The 14,779-nt window shown below is 43.5% G+C and overlaps 1 pseudogene; it reads right to left on the reverse strand.

The window, feature by feature from the left end:
- Nucleotides 1-454: 454 nt before the first annotated feature.
- LOC139023256 (TBC1 domain family member 20-like) overlaps nucleotides 455-14,779 on the reverse strand; it is a 29,055-nt pseudogene continuing 14,730 nt past the window's right edge.

Below are 14,779 nucleotides of genomic sequence, written 5' to 3' on the forward strand. Positions count from 1 at the left end.
AAATGCTTATCATTACAAAAATGAATCTACTACCTTTCATTAACCGTCAACTATTAGCACAAGTAAAACCATAAATAAAAACACTACTGAATAAATAAATGCTTTGTCATGGAACTGATTTTGGCAGACAAGGTCCTCTGGGGTGCTCCACCTCCCCAGGCTGAGGGTTTGCATGTGTGAGTGACTCAACCTATTTGGCACTAGCTACGCTCTCCCTCTGCTCTCCCTCCCTACGTCCCTAGCATCTCAATCCTCCTACTCCTCAACGGTGGGAGTTCTCCTCTCCCCCCTCCTCACACCCACCTCCCTTTCATCTCCCTCCCTCCTGTTCCTTAACAGAGGTAGATCCGTCTCCCTCCACTCTCACTCCCCTCCCTACCCCCTGCTCCTTAACAGAGGTAGACCCGTCTCCCTCCCTCCCCCTGCTACCTAATAGCGGGCTGCAATAAGTCCATCAGTAGAGCTGCATAAAGAAGTCAGGAGCCCAGTCCAGGGCGGTCTGGGCCACAGCCAGCGCGGCCGCCCCCAGGGTGGCTGAGATGCCCACACGGCCATCTTGATGAGCTGGTTGGCAGCTTGGTTGGGCTGCGTGTCCCTGGGCAGGGCCATTTGGGAGTCTAGGCCCCCTCGGCCTTGGGCTGGGCCCCGAAGGAGCTGCCGACGGAGGACCGAGTCAGGCCGCTGCTGCTGAGTGGTCATCTGGAAGGCCTTGAAACAGTTGATGGTGATGCTAGAGAGAGACAGAAGGAGATACTGTTTTTGTCTGATAGGGTGTTAGTAGTTACTCATCGGCCGAGTTGGTTACGGCTCACAAGAATACTGAAACAGACAGTAGAAAAATAAATAGGGTCGGCACTTCACAATATGAGTTGTCCTACTACAGGCAATTGCCCATTGTTTACCACTGTCAAAGTGGAAGGAGAAAGAGGGAGGAGGTCTCGTGGCCTTGCAGTGAAAGATAGTAAACGACAGAGGGAAGAAATGTCAATAATGTCAATAAGAAAGACAGAAGGAAGAGAGACGGGTGACAAAATAAAAATAAATGCTCCATATGGGAGGGAGGGAGGGAGCAGTGCCCTATGGCCTCAAACAATTTTAATTTGGCTGGGGAGGTGGAGCAGCCTGGGGAGGTGGAGCACCCCAGCTTTTTCTCAATTACAATAGCAACACAACACCAGAAGCAACAGCCAGCGCTTATGGGCAAGACAACGGCAACAAGGCACACTTTTTTTCATCTTCTTCTCCTCAACAGTTTGGAGAAAAACATCATTAAAAAAACGTAAAATATTCACTTCCATTTCATTATCGTCCCTCTGGAAGTAATAGTAAACATTGCGCRGCAACACGAAATGCAAATGCCTTTTCTCTCCGATTATGAACGTTGTAAAAAGAAAAACGGGATGTTTAATGACAGAAAAACGCCTCTCGGAAAATGGTACTCCGAGCGAGCGTGCGTTTGTGCGCTGAGGGGCTCKATGTCTTTAAGTCTTTCGTTCGACTTTTTGATTCTCCCATCTCTCTCTCTCATTAGAATCGTCTGCTAATGAGCCCAGGCTGAAAATAGCTGACAGGTAACGGCAGACAATTAACTTTTAAACTTTCACTTTAAACAGCTTAACACCCCAGAGGGCCCAGCTCCTCAGATGAACCTCCTTCTGTAGTTTACAGTACATACAGTAGTGGCTGACTTCTATCACTCACTCCTTCTTCAGTCCTCTCTCCGACAGCATSCCAAATGGCACCCTATTCCCTATGAGATGAACAAATTTTGACCAGAGCTACCTTGTCAAAAGTAGTGCACATTAATATTTGTAATATTTGTAATATCCTGTGTTATGTGTATTGTATAATGTGAAAAAAAATGTAAATGTTGATCACAAAAAAAGAACAATTGGTGCAATAAATAGGGAATAGGGTGTGATTTGGAACACAGCCTCCATGTGACAGTGATAGTACAGTACAGTAGGTGGCTGGCTTAGCCTGTCCTCTCCTCTCGTTTCTCCTCCTGTTGAAAGGGTCTAGGACCTCGTCAATGACAGTGACACTCAGTCTTTGAATACAGCTGACAGGATAGTGAGATTATGACCATGATCAAAGCAGCTCATTCTAAACCTTGAGAGAATTTGAGAAATATTTTGCGAGGTACAGGTGGCTTTGCTGGCGTCTTACCTTTGAAATGAAATATGTGGTCATTACAGGGATTTCAAAACAAATAAAAAGATTCCTATGAGCATTATGACCCTTCCATCCCGTGCCTGCCTGCTGGTCATTCACCGTATGTGACCTTGGTCTAACCTGTACTGTAGTCAGTGGTTCTGTTCCACAGTAGTTGTGTAGTCATTAGTACACCATGGATGTGTCCCAAATGGCACACTATTCCCTTGTCCGAAGTAAAGTAAGGACACAACAGAGGTCATACGGGTGATTCAGCATGCAGCTATCCTCGTGACCTAGAAGAAGTAGAGGATGTTCAGTGTGGTTGAGTCATCATCACCGACCCGGCCTGTTTGTCATGTCACCACCGGGAGCTGCTCTCTCAGCCGTGCAGCGTGACGCAACACTACACCCCTGCTCGCTCTCTCCCTCTCTTACATTAGAGACCACAACTCAGAGTCAATATGCTGCAGCTAGATCTAAAATACACTGTATCAGTTAGTCACTCGTCGTCACACTTTCACTTGCATTTCATGTCATGCATCGCCCTACTACTGGGCAAGAGGTGGGAGACGAGGTCACCTGTTACTCTATACTGGGTCAAAGTCAAACCAACGCAGACATGACCTTCCTGTACGGAGTTAATGTCATGTCTCGTAATACAAGAGCCCCACAGCCACCACTCATTCAGCCTAGCTCTCATGGGTTGTATTCATTAGGCACCAAATGGAAGAAAACGGACTGAAACAGGGAGGATTCTACCTGGAGTGTCTAATAAGAAATGCTAATTTTCCTTTTCTGTGGCAAAACGTTGTGTGTGCACTAATGAATAAGAACCTGTCCTGGGTGTCACCAACTCTTTCTACCCAACGTCACCTGTTGTGAGATCAACCCAGGCCAACCCTGACTCACTGACTTTCTGACTGACTCAGCACTTCCTTCAATAAGAAGCAAGCAGCAACTAGCCAGAGAGCTTGTCGCTACACTGCCCTCCAGGCAGACATTTGTATCCAGCTGTCACTCAAGGCCCCTTGTCAGCAATGTCATTTACTCCTGGAGAGGAATGACTGCAGCGCGGGGTYGAAGGATACGGACAGAGGGATGACTGCAGCATCAGTGGAAGGATATGGGCTACGGAGAGGGGAAGTGATGGGGGGAATGTGATGAGGTATGGTACACCTACACACATTGACACAATCAGCAGCAAGCGTAGTATCACACAAGGTCACAACCTTTTTCTTTTATATTCATTTTTTTACTTTTATTTTGACAGGGAAGTCATACTGAGACTAGGGTCTATTTTACAGATGAGCTCTGCATAAATACATCAACACACGCAATATACAAAATCAAAAAACATATGAAAAAAAAGACATTCAACAACATTGAGGTCTGACCAAGAGGGACCAGAACATCTACACTGAAGAAAAATATAAATGCAAAATGTAAAAGTGTTGTTCCCATGTGTCATGAGCTGAAAGATATCCCCGTTAGTGAGCATTTCTCCTTTGCCAAGATAATCCATCCACCTGACAGGTGTGGCATATCAAGAAGCTCATTACACAGGTGCACCTTGTGCTGGGGACAATGAAAGGCCACTCTAAAATGTGCAGAGAATTTAGCAGTACATCCAACCAGACTCACAACCACAGACCACATGTATGACGTACTGTGGGTGAGCGGTTTGCTGATGTCCACGGTGTGAACAGAGTGCACCATGGTGGCGGTGGGGTTATGGTATGACCAGGCATAAGCTACGGACAACGAACACAATTGCATTTTATTGATGGCAATTTGAATGCACAGATTCCGCGACGAGATCCTGAGGCCCATTATCGTGCCATTCATCTCCTCCTGTTTCAGCATGATAATGCACGGCCCAATGTCACCAGGATCTGTACACAATTCCTTCAAGCTGAAAATGTCCCAGTTCTTCCATGGCCTGTATACTCACCAGACATGACARCCATTCAGCATGTTTGGGATGCTCTGGGTTGACGTGTACGACAGCATGTTTTAGTTCCCCCCAATATCCAGCAACTTTGCACAGCCATTGAAGGGGTGGGACAGCATTCCACAGGCCACAATCAACAGCCTGATCAACTCTTTGTGAAGGAGATGTGTCACGCTGCATGAGGCAAATGGTGGTCACACCCGATACTGACTGGTTTTATGATCCACGCCCCTACTTTTTTAAAGGTATCTGTGACCAACAGATGCATACCTGTATTCCCAGTCATGTGAAATCCATAGATTAGGTCCTAATTTGTTTATTTTAATTGACTGACTTTCTTATATGAACTGTAACTCAGTTAAATCTTTGAAATTGTTGCATGTTGCCTTTTTTTTGTTCAGTACAATTTCAGAGAGCTCTGGAAGTTGTTCCACATAAAGGGTGCAAAAAAACTAAAATCAGCTTTACCCTACTCTGTGGAGACCGAAGGGGCCTCCAGTGTTATCCAAGCCTGAGACCGGGTTTGGTCATTTGTACGTCTACATTTTATTAATGATGATAGATACATAGGACGTTTTTGCATAAGTGTTTTGCAGAGGCCCAAACCACTTTTGAATAAAAAACACAATAGTGAGTTCTATAAGCATCACCAGTAATAAACCTAAGGGTACAATGGAAAATAGCATCTAGTGGTTTAAGTGTACATGCTGCTGCATGCATATAGGTAATGTCCCCAAAATCTAAAATAGACATAAAAGTGGCCTGGACAATTACCTACCTATTAACAAAAGTCAGACATGCTTTGTTTTTGTAAAATAAACCAACCTTGATCTTCAACTTCTTCACCAGCTCAGTGACATGTTTTTTAAATMACTGTTTGTCATCAAGCCAGATACCAAGATGTTTGTAGGATGGAACTCACTCAATCTGTGTACCGTTCAAACTAGTCATTACAAATTCATTTAAATCTGGGTTATGAGACCTAGAAAAAATCATGCATTTAGTTTTGTTTGAATTTAGCAGTAACTTTAGATCCAATAGTGACCTCTGCAGTGTTATAAAATTAGACTTCAAATGTGAAAAGGCTTGGCCAACCGATGGAGCAATAGAATACAACACAGTATCATCTGCATACATCTGCATTTACAGCATTAACAATGTTATCTATATCGATTGTAAAAAGTAGTGGGCCGAGTATCAAACCTTGGGGCACCCCTTTACGTAACTCAAGGAACTCAGACTTGATCCCATCTACCTTGATGACCTGAGTTCTGTCTTTGAGATAATTATGAAACCATCTGCAAGCATCTGTACGTTTTTCACTGTCTTTTTACTGTTGTTTTTATTTCTTTACTTACCTATTGTTCACCTAATACCTTTTTTCACTGTTGGTTAGAGCCTGTAAGTAAGCATTTCACTGTAAGGTCTACACCTGTTGTATTCGGCGTGACAAATAAACTTTGATTTGATTTGATTTGTACCAATCATATCAAGAACAGCTTATTCAAAAGATGAACATGATCTACAGTATCAAAAGCTTTTGACAAGTCTACAAACAAGGCATCACAATTATTTCTCTAATCCAAGGGATTTGCAATATAATTTAAAAACAAGCATGGTAGCCATAGCGGTGCTATGTTTAGGTCTTAATCTGGATTAGAGGTCGACCGATTATGATTTTTCAACGCCGATACCGATTAAGGACCCKAAAAAAAGCCAATGCCGATTAATCGGACGATTTTTATATATATATATACAGTATATATATATATATATTTACATTTGTAATAATGACAATTACAACAATACTGAATGAACAATGAACACTTTTATTTTAATTTAATATAATACATAAATAAAATCTATTTAGTCTCAAATAAATAATGAAACATGCTCAATTTGGTTTAAATAATGCAAAAACACAGTGTTGGAGAAGAAAGTAAAAGTGCAATATGTGCCATGTAAAAAAYCTCATGTTTAAGTTCCTTGCTAAGAACATATGAAAGCTGGTGGTTCAATATTCCCAGTTCTTCAATATTCCCAGGTAAGAAGTTTTAGGTTGTAGTTATTATAGGAATTATGACGCGTCGACTATTTCTCTCTATACCATTTGTATTTCATATACTGTACCTTTGACTATTGGATGTTCTAATAGGCACTTTAGTATTGCCAGCCTAATCTCAGGAGTTGACAGGCTTGAAGTCATAAACAGCGCTGTGCTTCAAGCATTGCTAAGAGCTGCTGGCAAACGCAGTAAAGTTTGAATGAATGCTTACGAGCCTCCTGCTGCCTACCACCACTCAGTCACACTGCTCTATAAAATATCAAATCATAGACTTAATTATAATATAATATAATAAACACAGAAATATGAGCCTTTGGTCATTAATATGGTTAAATCCGGAAACTATCATTTCGGGGAAAAAAACTTGATTTTTTTCTGTGAAATACGGAACCGTTACGTATTTTATTGAACGGGTGGCAACCCTAAGTCTAAATATTGCTGTTACATTGCACAACCTTCAATGTTATGTCATAGTTATGTAAAATTCTGACAAATTAGTTTGCAACGAGCCAGGCGGCCCAAACTCTTGCATATACCCTGACTCTGTGTGCAATGAACACAAGAGAAGTGACACATTTTCCCCAGTTAATATTGCCTGCTAACATTCATTTATTTTAACTAAATATGCAGGTTTAAAAAAATATATACTTCTGTGTATTGATTTTAAGAAAGGCATTGATGTTTATGGTTAGGTACATTCGTGCAACGGTTGTGCTTTTTTTTTCGCAAATGTGCTTTTGTTAAATCATCCCCCGTTTGGTAAAGTAGGCTGTGATTCGATGATAAATTAACAGGCACCACATTGATTATATGCAACGCAGGACAAGCTAGTTAACCTAGTAATATCATCAACCATGTGTAGTTAACTAGTGATTATGTGAAGACTGATTGTTTTTTATAAGATCATTTTAACGCTAGCTAGCAACTTACCTTGGCTCCTTGCTGCACTCGCGTAACAGMTGGTCAGCCTGCCACGCAGTTTCCTCGTGGAATGCAATGTAATCGGCCATAATCGGAGTCCAAAAATGCCGATTACCGATTGTTATGAAAACTTGAAATCGGCCCTAAATAATAGGCCATGCCGATTAATCGGTCGACCTCTAATCTGGATTGATTGACATTAAGAATACCATTTACAGATAGATAATAACGTAGCCGTTTGTTGGCCAATGATTCTAGTATTTTAGCAAGGGAGCCTGGAAATGGATAGATTATTATCAAGATCACTACTATCCCCTCCATTATGGAGTGGTAGCACACAAGCTGCTTTCCACACTTTTGGAATATTTCCTGATACTAAAGTTAAATAAAACATTTGTGTTACTGAGCCAGCTATGAGGAGTGCAGCATACTTAAGCAAAGACGGGTCCATATTGTCAGCCCCTAATGACTTCTTGGTGTCAATAGCTAACAAGGCAGCAAGAACTTAAGTTTGCCAAAAATATAAAAAAACCTGACTACCATTTCCCAAGTCACATGAGGTTGACTTATCATCCAAATCAAATCAAATTTTATTTGTCACATACACATGGTTAGCAGATGTTAATGCGAGTGTAGCGAAATGCTTGTGCTTCTAGTTCCGACAATGCAGTAATAACCAACGAGTAATCTAACCTAACAATTTCACAACAACTACCATATCCACACACACAAGTGTAAAGGAATGAAGAATATGTACATAAAGATATATGAATTAGTGATAGCAACAGAAGGCATTAGGCCAAGATGCAGTGGATGGTTTATAGAGTACAACTATATACATATGAGATGAGTAATGTAGGGTATGTAAACATTATATGAAGTTGCATTGTCTAAAAATGGCTAGTGATACATTTTTTCATCAATTTTTACATTGTTAAAGTGGCTGGAGTTGAGTCAGTATGTTGGCAGCAGCCACTCAATGTTAGTGGTGGTGTTTAACAAGTCTGATGGCCTTGATATAGAAAGCTGTTTTTCAGGTCTCTCGGTCCCTGCTTTGATGCACCTGTACTGACCTCGCCTTCTGGATGATAGCGGGGTGAACAGGCAGTGGCTCGGTGGTTGTTGTCCTTGATGATCTTTATGGACCTTCCTTTGACATCGGTGGTGTAGGTGTCGCTGGAGGGCAGTAGTTTGCCCCCGGGTGATGTGTGTGGCAGACCTCACTACCCTCTGGAGAGCCTTACGGTTGTGGCGGAGCAGTTGCCGTACCAGGCGGTATACAGCCCGACAGGATGCTCTCGATTGTGGCATCTGTAAAAGTTTGTGAGTGCTTTTTGGTGACAAGCCGAATTTCTTCAGCCTCCTGAGGTGAAGAGGCGCTGCTGCGCCTTCTTCACCACGCTGTCTGTGTGGGGTGGACCAATTCAGTTTGTCCGTGATGTGTACGCCGAGGAACTTAAAACTTACTACCTCTCTCACTACAGTCCCGTCGATGTGGATAGGGGTGTCCCTCTGCTGTTTCCTGAATCCACGATCATCTCCTTGTTTTTGTGACGTTGAGTGTGAGGTTATTTTCCTGACACCACACTCCGAGGGCCCTCACCTCCTCCCTGTAGACCGTCTCGTCGTTGTTGGTAATCAAGCCTACCACTGTAGTGTTGTCTAACTTGATGATTGAGTTGGAGGCGTGCATGGCCACGCGTCGTGGGTGAACAGGGAGTACAGGAGAGGGCTGAGAACGCACCCTTGTGGGGCCCCAGTGTTGAGGATCAGCGGAGTGGAGATGTTGTTACCTACCCTCACCACCTGGGGCGGCCCGTCAGGAAGTCCAGAACTCTTGTCCAGATGGGTTAGGGCAGTGTGGTTGCGTTGCGTCGTCTGTGGACCATTGGGGAGGTAAGCAAATTGGAGTGGTCTAGGTTGTCAGGTAGAGTGGAGGTGATATGGTCCTTGACTAGTCTCTCAAAGCACTTCATGATGACGGAAGTGAGTGCTACGGGGCGGTAGTCGTTTAGCTCAGTTACCTTAGCTTTCTTCTTTCAAATTAGGAAATCAGATAAAACGCTGATTAAAATAATCACAAATCTGAACTTTTCAGCAATGATGCAGGAGTCCAAAACGACTTGCATAGGCAGGGATGTAGAGGAATTATCCCACTTCAGTGAATAACGATTTTACAGAATTTAGAATGATCACTAACAGTCTGTCATAGCGCAAAGGAAGTCGTTTGATTTGGCCTGTTTAACCGAGGCAATGCACCAATTTCTCAATTGCCGAAAAATCTGCCAATCAGCTAATGAGACAGTTTGTCTTGGCCCAGGCTTTGATTTCTTATCAAGAGGTCTGAGTACAGGAGAGTGCCATGGATTAGTTCGGTTTTGACTCTGAGTCGCTTGAAAGGGGCATGTATATCAGCCAGAGAGGTAAAAATGGATGAGAAAAATTAAACCTTAAAGAGGTTTACACACTGACTTGTTCACCATCATACGTTGCCTTTGCGTATGAAGCTACTGCTTTTATACTGAATATGAGAGAGGAAGGAAAAATGAGTGCAGAGGCATTTGTTCATTTCTCGTCTGAGGGAGCACTTTCAGAGGTGATTGTGCACAAGGTCTAACTGGCTAATCCGTTTCCAACGCCTCTGTGCTTCCCAGCATGCTCGCTGTCGCTGCGCAGAAACCGCCACCGAGCCGGCCCCCACTCCAACCCCCTCAAACCCCCCACCGCCTGGCTCAGAGCTCAAAGATGTGCCTGAGGTGATATCACAGTCCCCCACCTCAGCCTCAGTGGAGGCCCAGCCGGCTACAACACAGTCCTGCTGGCCAGCCACCTCACCACACCAAACCCAGTAGGCCCCCAACCAGCCAACCAACCGCTGCTGGAGGAGCTGATGCACTGGTTGGTTACAGGGGGCGGCTTCTGCAGTAAGGAAGTGGTATATTCTGTTTTTAAAGGGTTTCTCTCTGTTGATTTGATTTGATTGTGATATATCACGATGTTCTTAATCCTAAGAAAATCACTGAAAAGGCCTGAAAAGAAGCTGATATTAAAAAGAAAACCTGTAAAAGATCTGACATGTATTTTAAATCTCATCCAAAGCACATAGGCCTGCAACTATGAGCAGATTGGGGAAAAGAGCCTACAGTACGTGGGGGGGGTGCATCCTTTGTGAAGAACATTGGGGGTCACCCTCACCTCCATCCCCCTGCCTCTTGAGGAAACCTCTACATTGCAACATTTTTCCGTTGCAGCCCAGTCTAAGGTCAGTCAGACAAATAGAGCCAGAAGCCAGGGGTTGGAGTGCAGTGAGGGCTGCTCATCTCATCTCTGCTTCAGAACAATACAGTAGGGTATGTACCACGTGACACGGAGCCCCCCGCCCCCCCCCCCCCCCCCCCCCATCTTTCCTCGGGGGCCACAGATGCTTAAAAGCGGGGGGGTGCAGAGGGGGGGAATCCGCATGCAAAATCAAACAGCCCATAATTACCTAGGGATGAGGCTTATTTATTAGATAGCACAAGGGGCCTCCAATTTRTTTTAAATAAAATCTCTCTTGCCGTGATGTGACGAGTGTGACATTAAAAAGAGGAGAAGACACCCCAAACCCAGGGCCACCGTACTAACCACCCCATCGCTCTAGACAACCTTTTCTGACAAGACAGCGAGAGAATCAGAAATGCTGTAAGATCTAAAATGAACCAGATTTCTGTCCGATTTAGATGGCATTTCTGCTCAGGAGGGAGACATGAATAGAGGGAGAACAACATTGCTCTTGTGGGAAAGGTATTCATAACCTCCCACTGGTGTTGATAGCATCATAAATGTGAGCCTAGCAGATCTCGTAGACTGACAGATACCGTTTACATACAAAGGGCTGAGATGCAGACAGGCAGGACTGAACGTCAGCCACATCACAATAGACACTAAGGAGGAAGAGGATCAGCTCCAGCAGCATAGGGAGCCGCTCTGTTGTGTGGGCTGGGGGACTTGCTGCTCAACAGCCCCACCTGCTGGACATGTGGAAAAACAAATCCCAAAGGACCACAAGAGTCCTCCACCTCTGCGCTACCTCTGCGCTACCTCTGCTCTGTCTGAACAAAGTTGGATCTACTGCTAATACTACAGAGAGGACTATCTCTCCTCACATTCCCTGTTTCAGGCCAGTTCAGACTTGAAGCTGATTATACATTTTATTCAAATATTGAGCATTGTAGTTTACGGGAGGGGTATTCAAGTCTTACCCTACAAGGTCCGGAGCACTGCTGGTTTTCTGTTCTACCTGATAATTAATTGCACCCACCTGCCCTGGTGCCTCAGGTCTAAATCAGTCCCTGATAAGAGGGGAACAATGAAAAAAGCAGTGGAACTGCCTTCAAGGTCCAGAGTTGAGTTTGAGGGGTCTAGAGGATCCATGGCCTGCATAGTAAAACACCCGTCCTTTGCAAAAGACAGACATCCAAGAGWCTGCAGGATGGCTGGAACCCCCTGCTGTGGCTACACTGCAGATAATGTTAACACTGTCTGCAAGCCCAATCTAACTGTGTTACATCCTCTACCATGTAATATCTCCTCCTCCTGTATTATGTGACTGGCATGGTCCACATCTCCTCATGTTCTGATGTAATAGCAGCCGCTATTCTTTAGCTCACAAGTCCTCTTGGCAACAGTAGTCACAACACTGGATTTAGTTGAAGCACAGTCCCGTCCCCCCCCCGACGGATCAACACTCAGCTGAACTCGCAAACGAGCGTGCTCTCTCTCCGGGGAGGACATGCCGTTCCATGATCTCGCCATACGGTTGAACAACTCATTGTGTGTCTCTCCCAGAGCGCTAAGAACTTGGCGTGATCCTGGACAACACGTCCGTGTCGTTCTTAACTAACTCAAGGCGGTGGCCCGTTCCTGTTGGTTCATGCTACTTACAACATCCCGCCGATACGGACCCGGTGACTCACACAGGAAGGGCGCAGGTTCCTAAGTCTCAGGCACTTGTCAATCTCCGTCTGGATTAATGCAATCGGTGTTGCTGGGCTCCTGCTGTGCCATGAAACCCTACAAGTCCATCTCAGAACTCGCGAGCCCGTCTGGTGGTTCAACGCTTCCCAAGTTCTCTCCGTCACCTCCTCGCGCTCTCTCCATTCTGGCCTCAGTTGAAGCTCGCATCCGATACAAGACATGGTTGCTTGCCTACGGAGCTGTGAGGGGAACGGCACTCAGTACCTCCAGGCTCTGATCAGGCCCTACACCAAACAAGGGCACTGCGTTCATCCCCTCTGGCTGCTCGCCTCCCTACCACTGAAGGAAGTACAGTTCGCTCAGCCAGTCAAAACTGTTCGCTGCTCTGGCCCCCAATGGTGGGAACAAACTCCTCACGACGCCAGGACAGGCGGAGTCAATCACCACCTTCCGGAGACACCTGAAACCCACCTCTTTAAGGATACCTAGGATGGATAAAGTAATCTTCTCACCCCCCCCTCAAGATTTAGATGCACTATTGTAAAGTGGCTGTTCACTGGATGTTCATAAGTGTGAATGCACCAATTTGTAAGTCGCTCTGGATAAGAGCGTCTGCTAAAATGATTAAATGTAAATGTAATGAAGAATGATGAAATAGAAAGGATCAGAACTTTTGTGAACATCACAGCACAGTTCAAAAATATATAGCAAATAGAAATCCGATATGGATGGTGTTAAGAGATAGATGGGAGGGGTTGAATGGAGCTGAAAGTTGGGAATAATAACAACTAATAGCAAGATAACTAATGTAAAAGCTACTGTGTCCGTAAAACGTATATAGGTTCAGAACGTTAGTGAAAGAAAAAGATGTGAGAGGTTGAGGCTAGAGGAAGGGCAGGAGTAAAAACAAACAAAATACAACTATTGTAAAATAGACTGTGCCCGTAAAATGTATATAGTATGTATACGCTGGAAGTTGAAGCCTAAGGTTGTTGTCACTGGTTTCTCAAATTAGGGGAGGGGTCGTCGGGCTAGAAGGTAAAAAAATGTAAATTATTTTTTAAAATAGATGTGTACATATATATGTATGTATGTATGTATGTATGTATGTAGTTATGTAGTATGTATGTTGTATGTATGTATGTATGTATATGTATGTATGTGTATGTATTATATGTATGTACAGTTGAAGTCGGAAGTTACATTTAAACTCAGTTTTTCACAATTCCTGACATTTAATCCAAGTAAAAATTCCCTGTCTTAGGTCAGTTAGGATCACCACTTTATGTTAAGAATGTGAAATGTCAGAATAATAGTAGAGAGAAATATTTAATTCAGCTTTTTATTTCTTTCATGACATTCCCAGTGGGTCAGAAGCTTACTATACTCAATTAGTATTTGGTAGCATTGCATTTAAATTGTTTAACTTGGGTCAAACGTTCGGGTAGCCTTTCACAAGCTTCCACAATAAGTTGGGTGAATTTTGGCCATTCCTCCTGACAGAGCTGGTGTAACTGAGTCAGGTTTGTAGGCCTCCTTGCTCGCACATGTTTTTCAGTTCTGCCACAAATGTTCTATAGGATTGAGGTCAGGGCTTTGTGATGGCCATCCAATACTTGACTTTGTTGTCCTTAACATTTTGCACAATTTTGGAAGTATGCTTGGGGTCATTGTCCATTTGGAAGACCCATTTGAGACAAGCTTTACCTTCCTGACTGATGTCATGAGATGTTGCTTCAATATATCCACATAATTTTTCTCTCATGATGCTATCTATTTTTGTGAAGTGCACAGTTCCTCTGCAGAAAGGACCCCCACAACATGATGATGCAAGCCGCCCCTTTTTTTCAAACATAACAATGGTCATTATGGCCAAACAGTTATTTTTTTTTCATCAGACAGAGGACATTTTCCAAAAAGTACAAACTTTGTCCATGTGCAGTTGCAAAGCGTAGTCTGGCTTTTTTTGGCGGTTTTTTAACAGTGGCTTCTTCCTTGCTGAGCGGCCTTTGAGGTTATGTCGATATAGAATGCATTTTATCGTGGATATAGATACTTTTGTACCTGTTTCCTCCAGCATCACAAGGTCCTTTGCTGTTGTTCTGGGATCGATTTGCACTTTTGCAACAAAGTACATTCATCTCTAGGAGACAGAAACGCGTCTCCTTCCTAGGTGGTATGATGGTGCATGGTCCCATGGTGTTTATACTTGCGTACTATTGTTTGTATAGATGAATGTGGTACCTTAGGCTTTGGAAATTGCTCCAAAGATGAACCAGACTTGTGGAGGTCTAAATTTTTTTCTGAGGTCTTGGCTGATTTCTTTTGATTTTCCCATGATGTCAAGCAAAGAGGCACTGAGTTTGAAGGTAGACCTTAAATACATCACAGTAACACTCCAATTGATCCATTTTCCAAGCTTGTTAAAGGCACAGTCAACTTGGTGTATGTTAACTTCTGACCCACTGAAATTGTGATACAGTGAGTTTAAGTGAAATAATCTGTCTGTAAACAATTGTTGGAAAAATTAATTGTGTCATGCACAAAGTAGATGTCCTAACCTACTTGCAAAACTATAGTTCGTTAATAAGAATGTGGGATGGTTGAAAAACAAGTTTTAATGACTCCAACCTACGTGTATGTAAACTTCCGACTTCAACTGTATGTATGTATGTATGTATGTATGTATGGTATGTTATGTATGTAATGTATGTATGGTATGTATGTAT

Source organism: Salvelinus sp. IW2-2015, linkage group LG30, assembly GCF_002910315.2.
Source record: "Salvelinus sp. IW2-2015 linkage group LG30, ASM291031v2, whole genome shotgun sequence".
NCBI classification, from domain to species: domain Eukaryota; kingdom Metazoa; phylum Chordata; class Actinopteri; order Salmoniformes; family Salmonidae; genus Salvelinus; species Salvelinus sp. IW2-2015.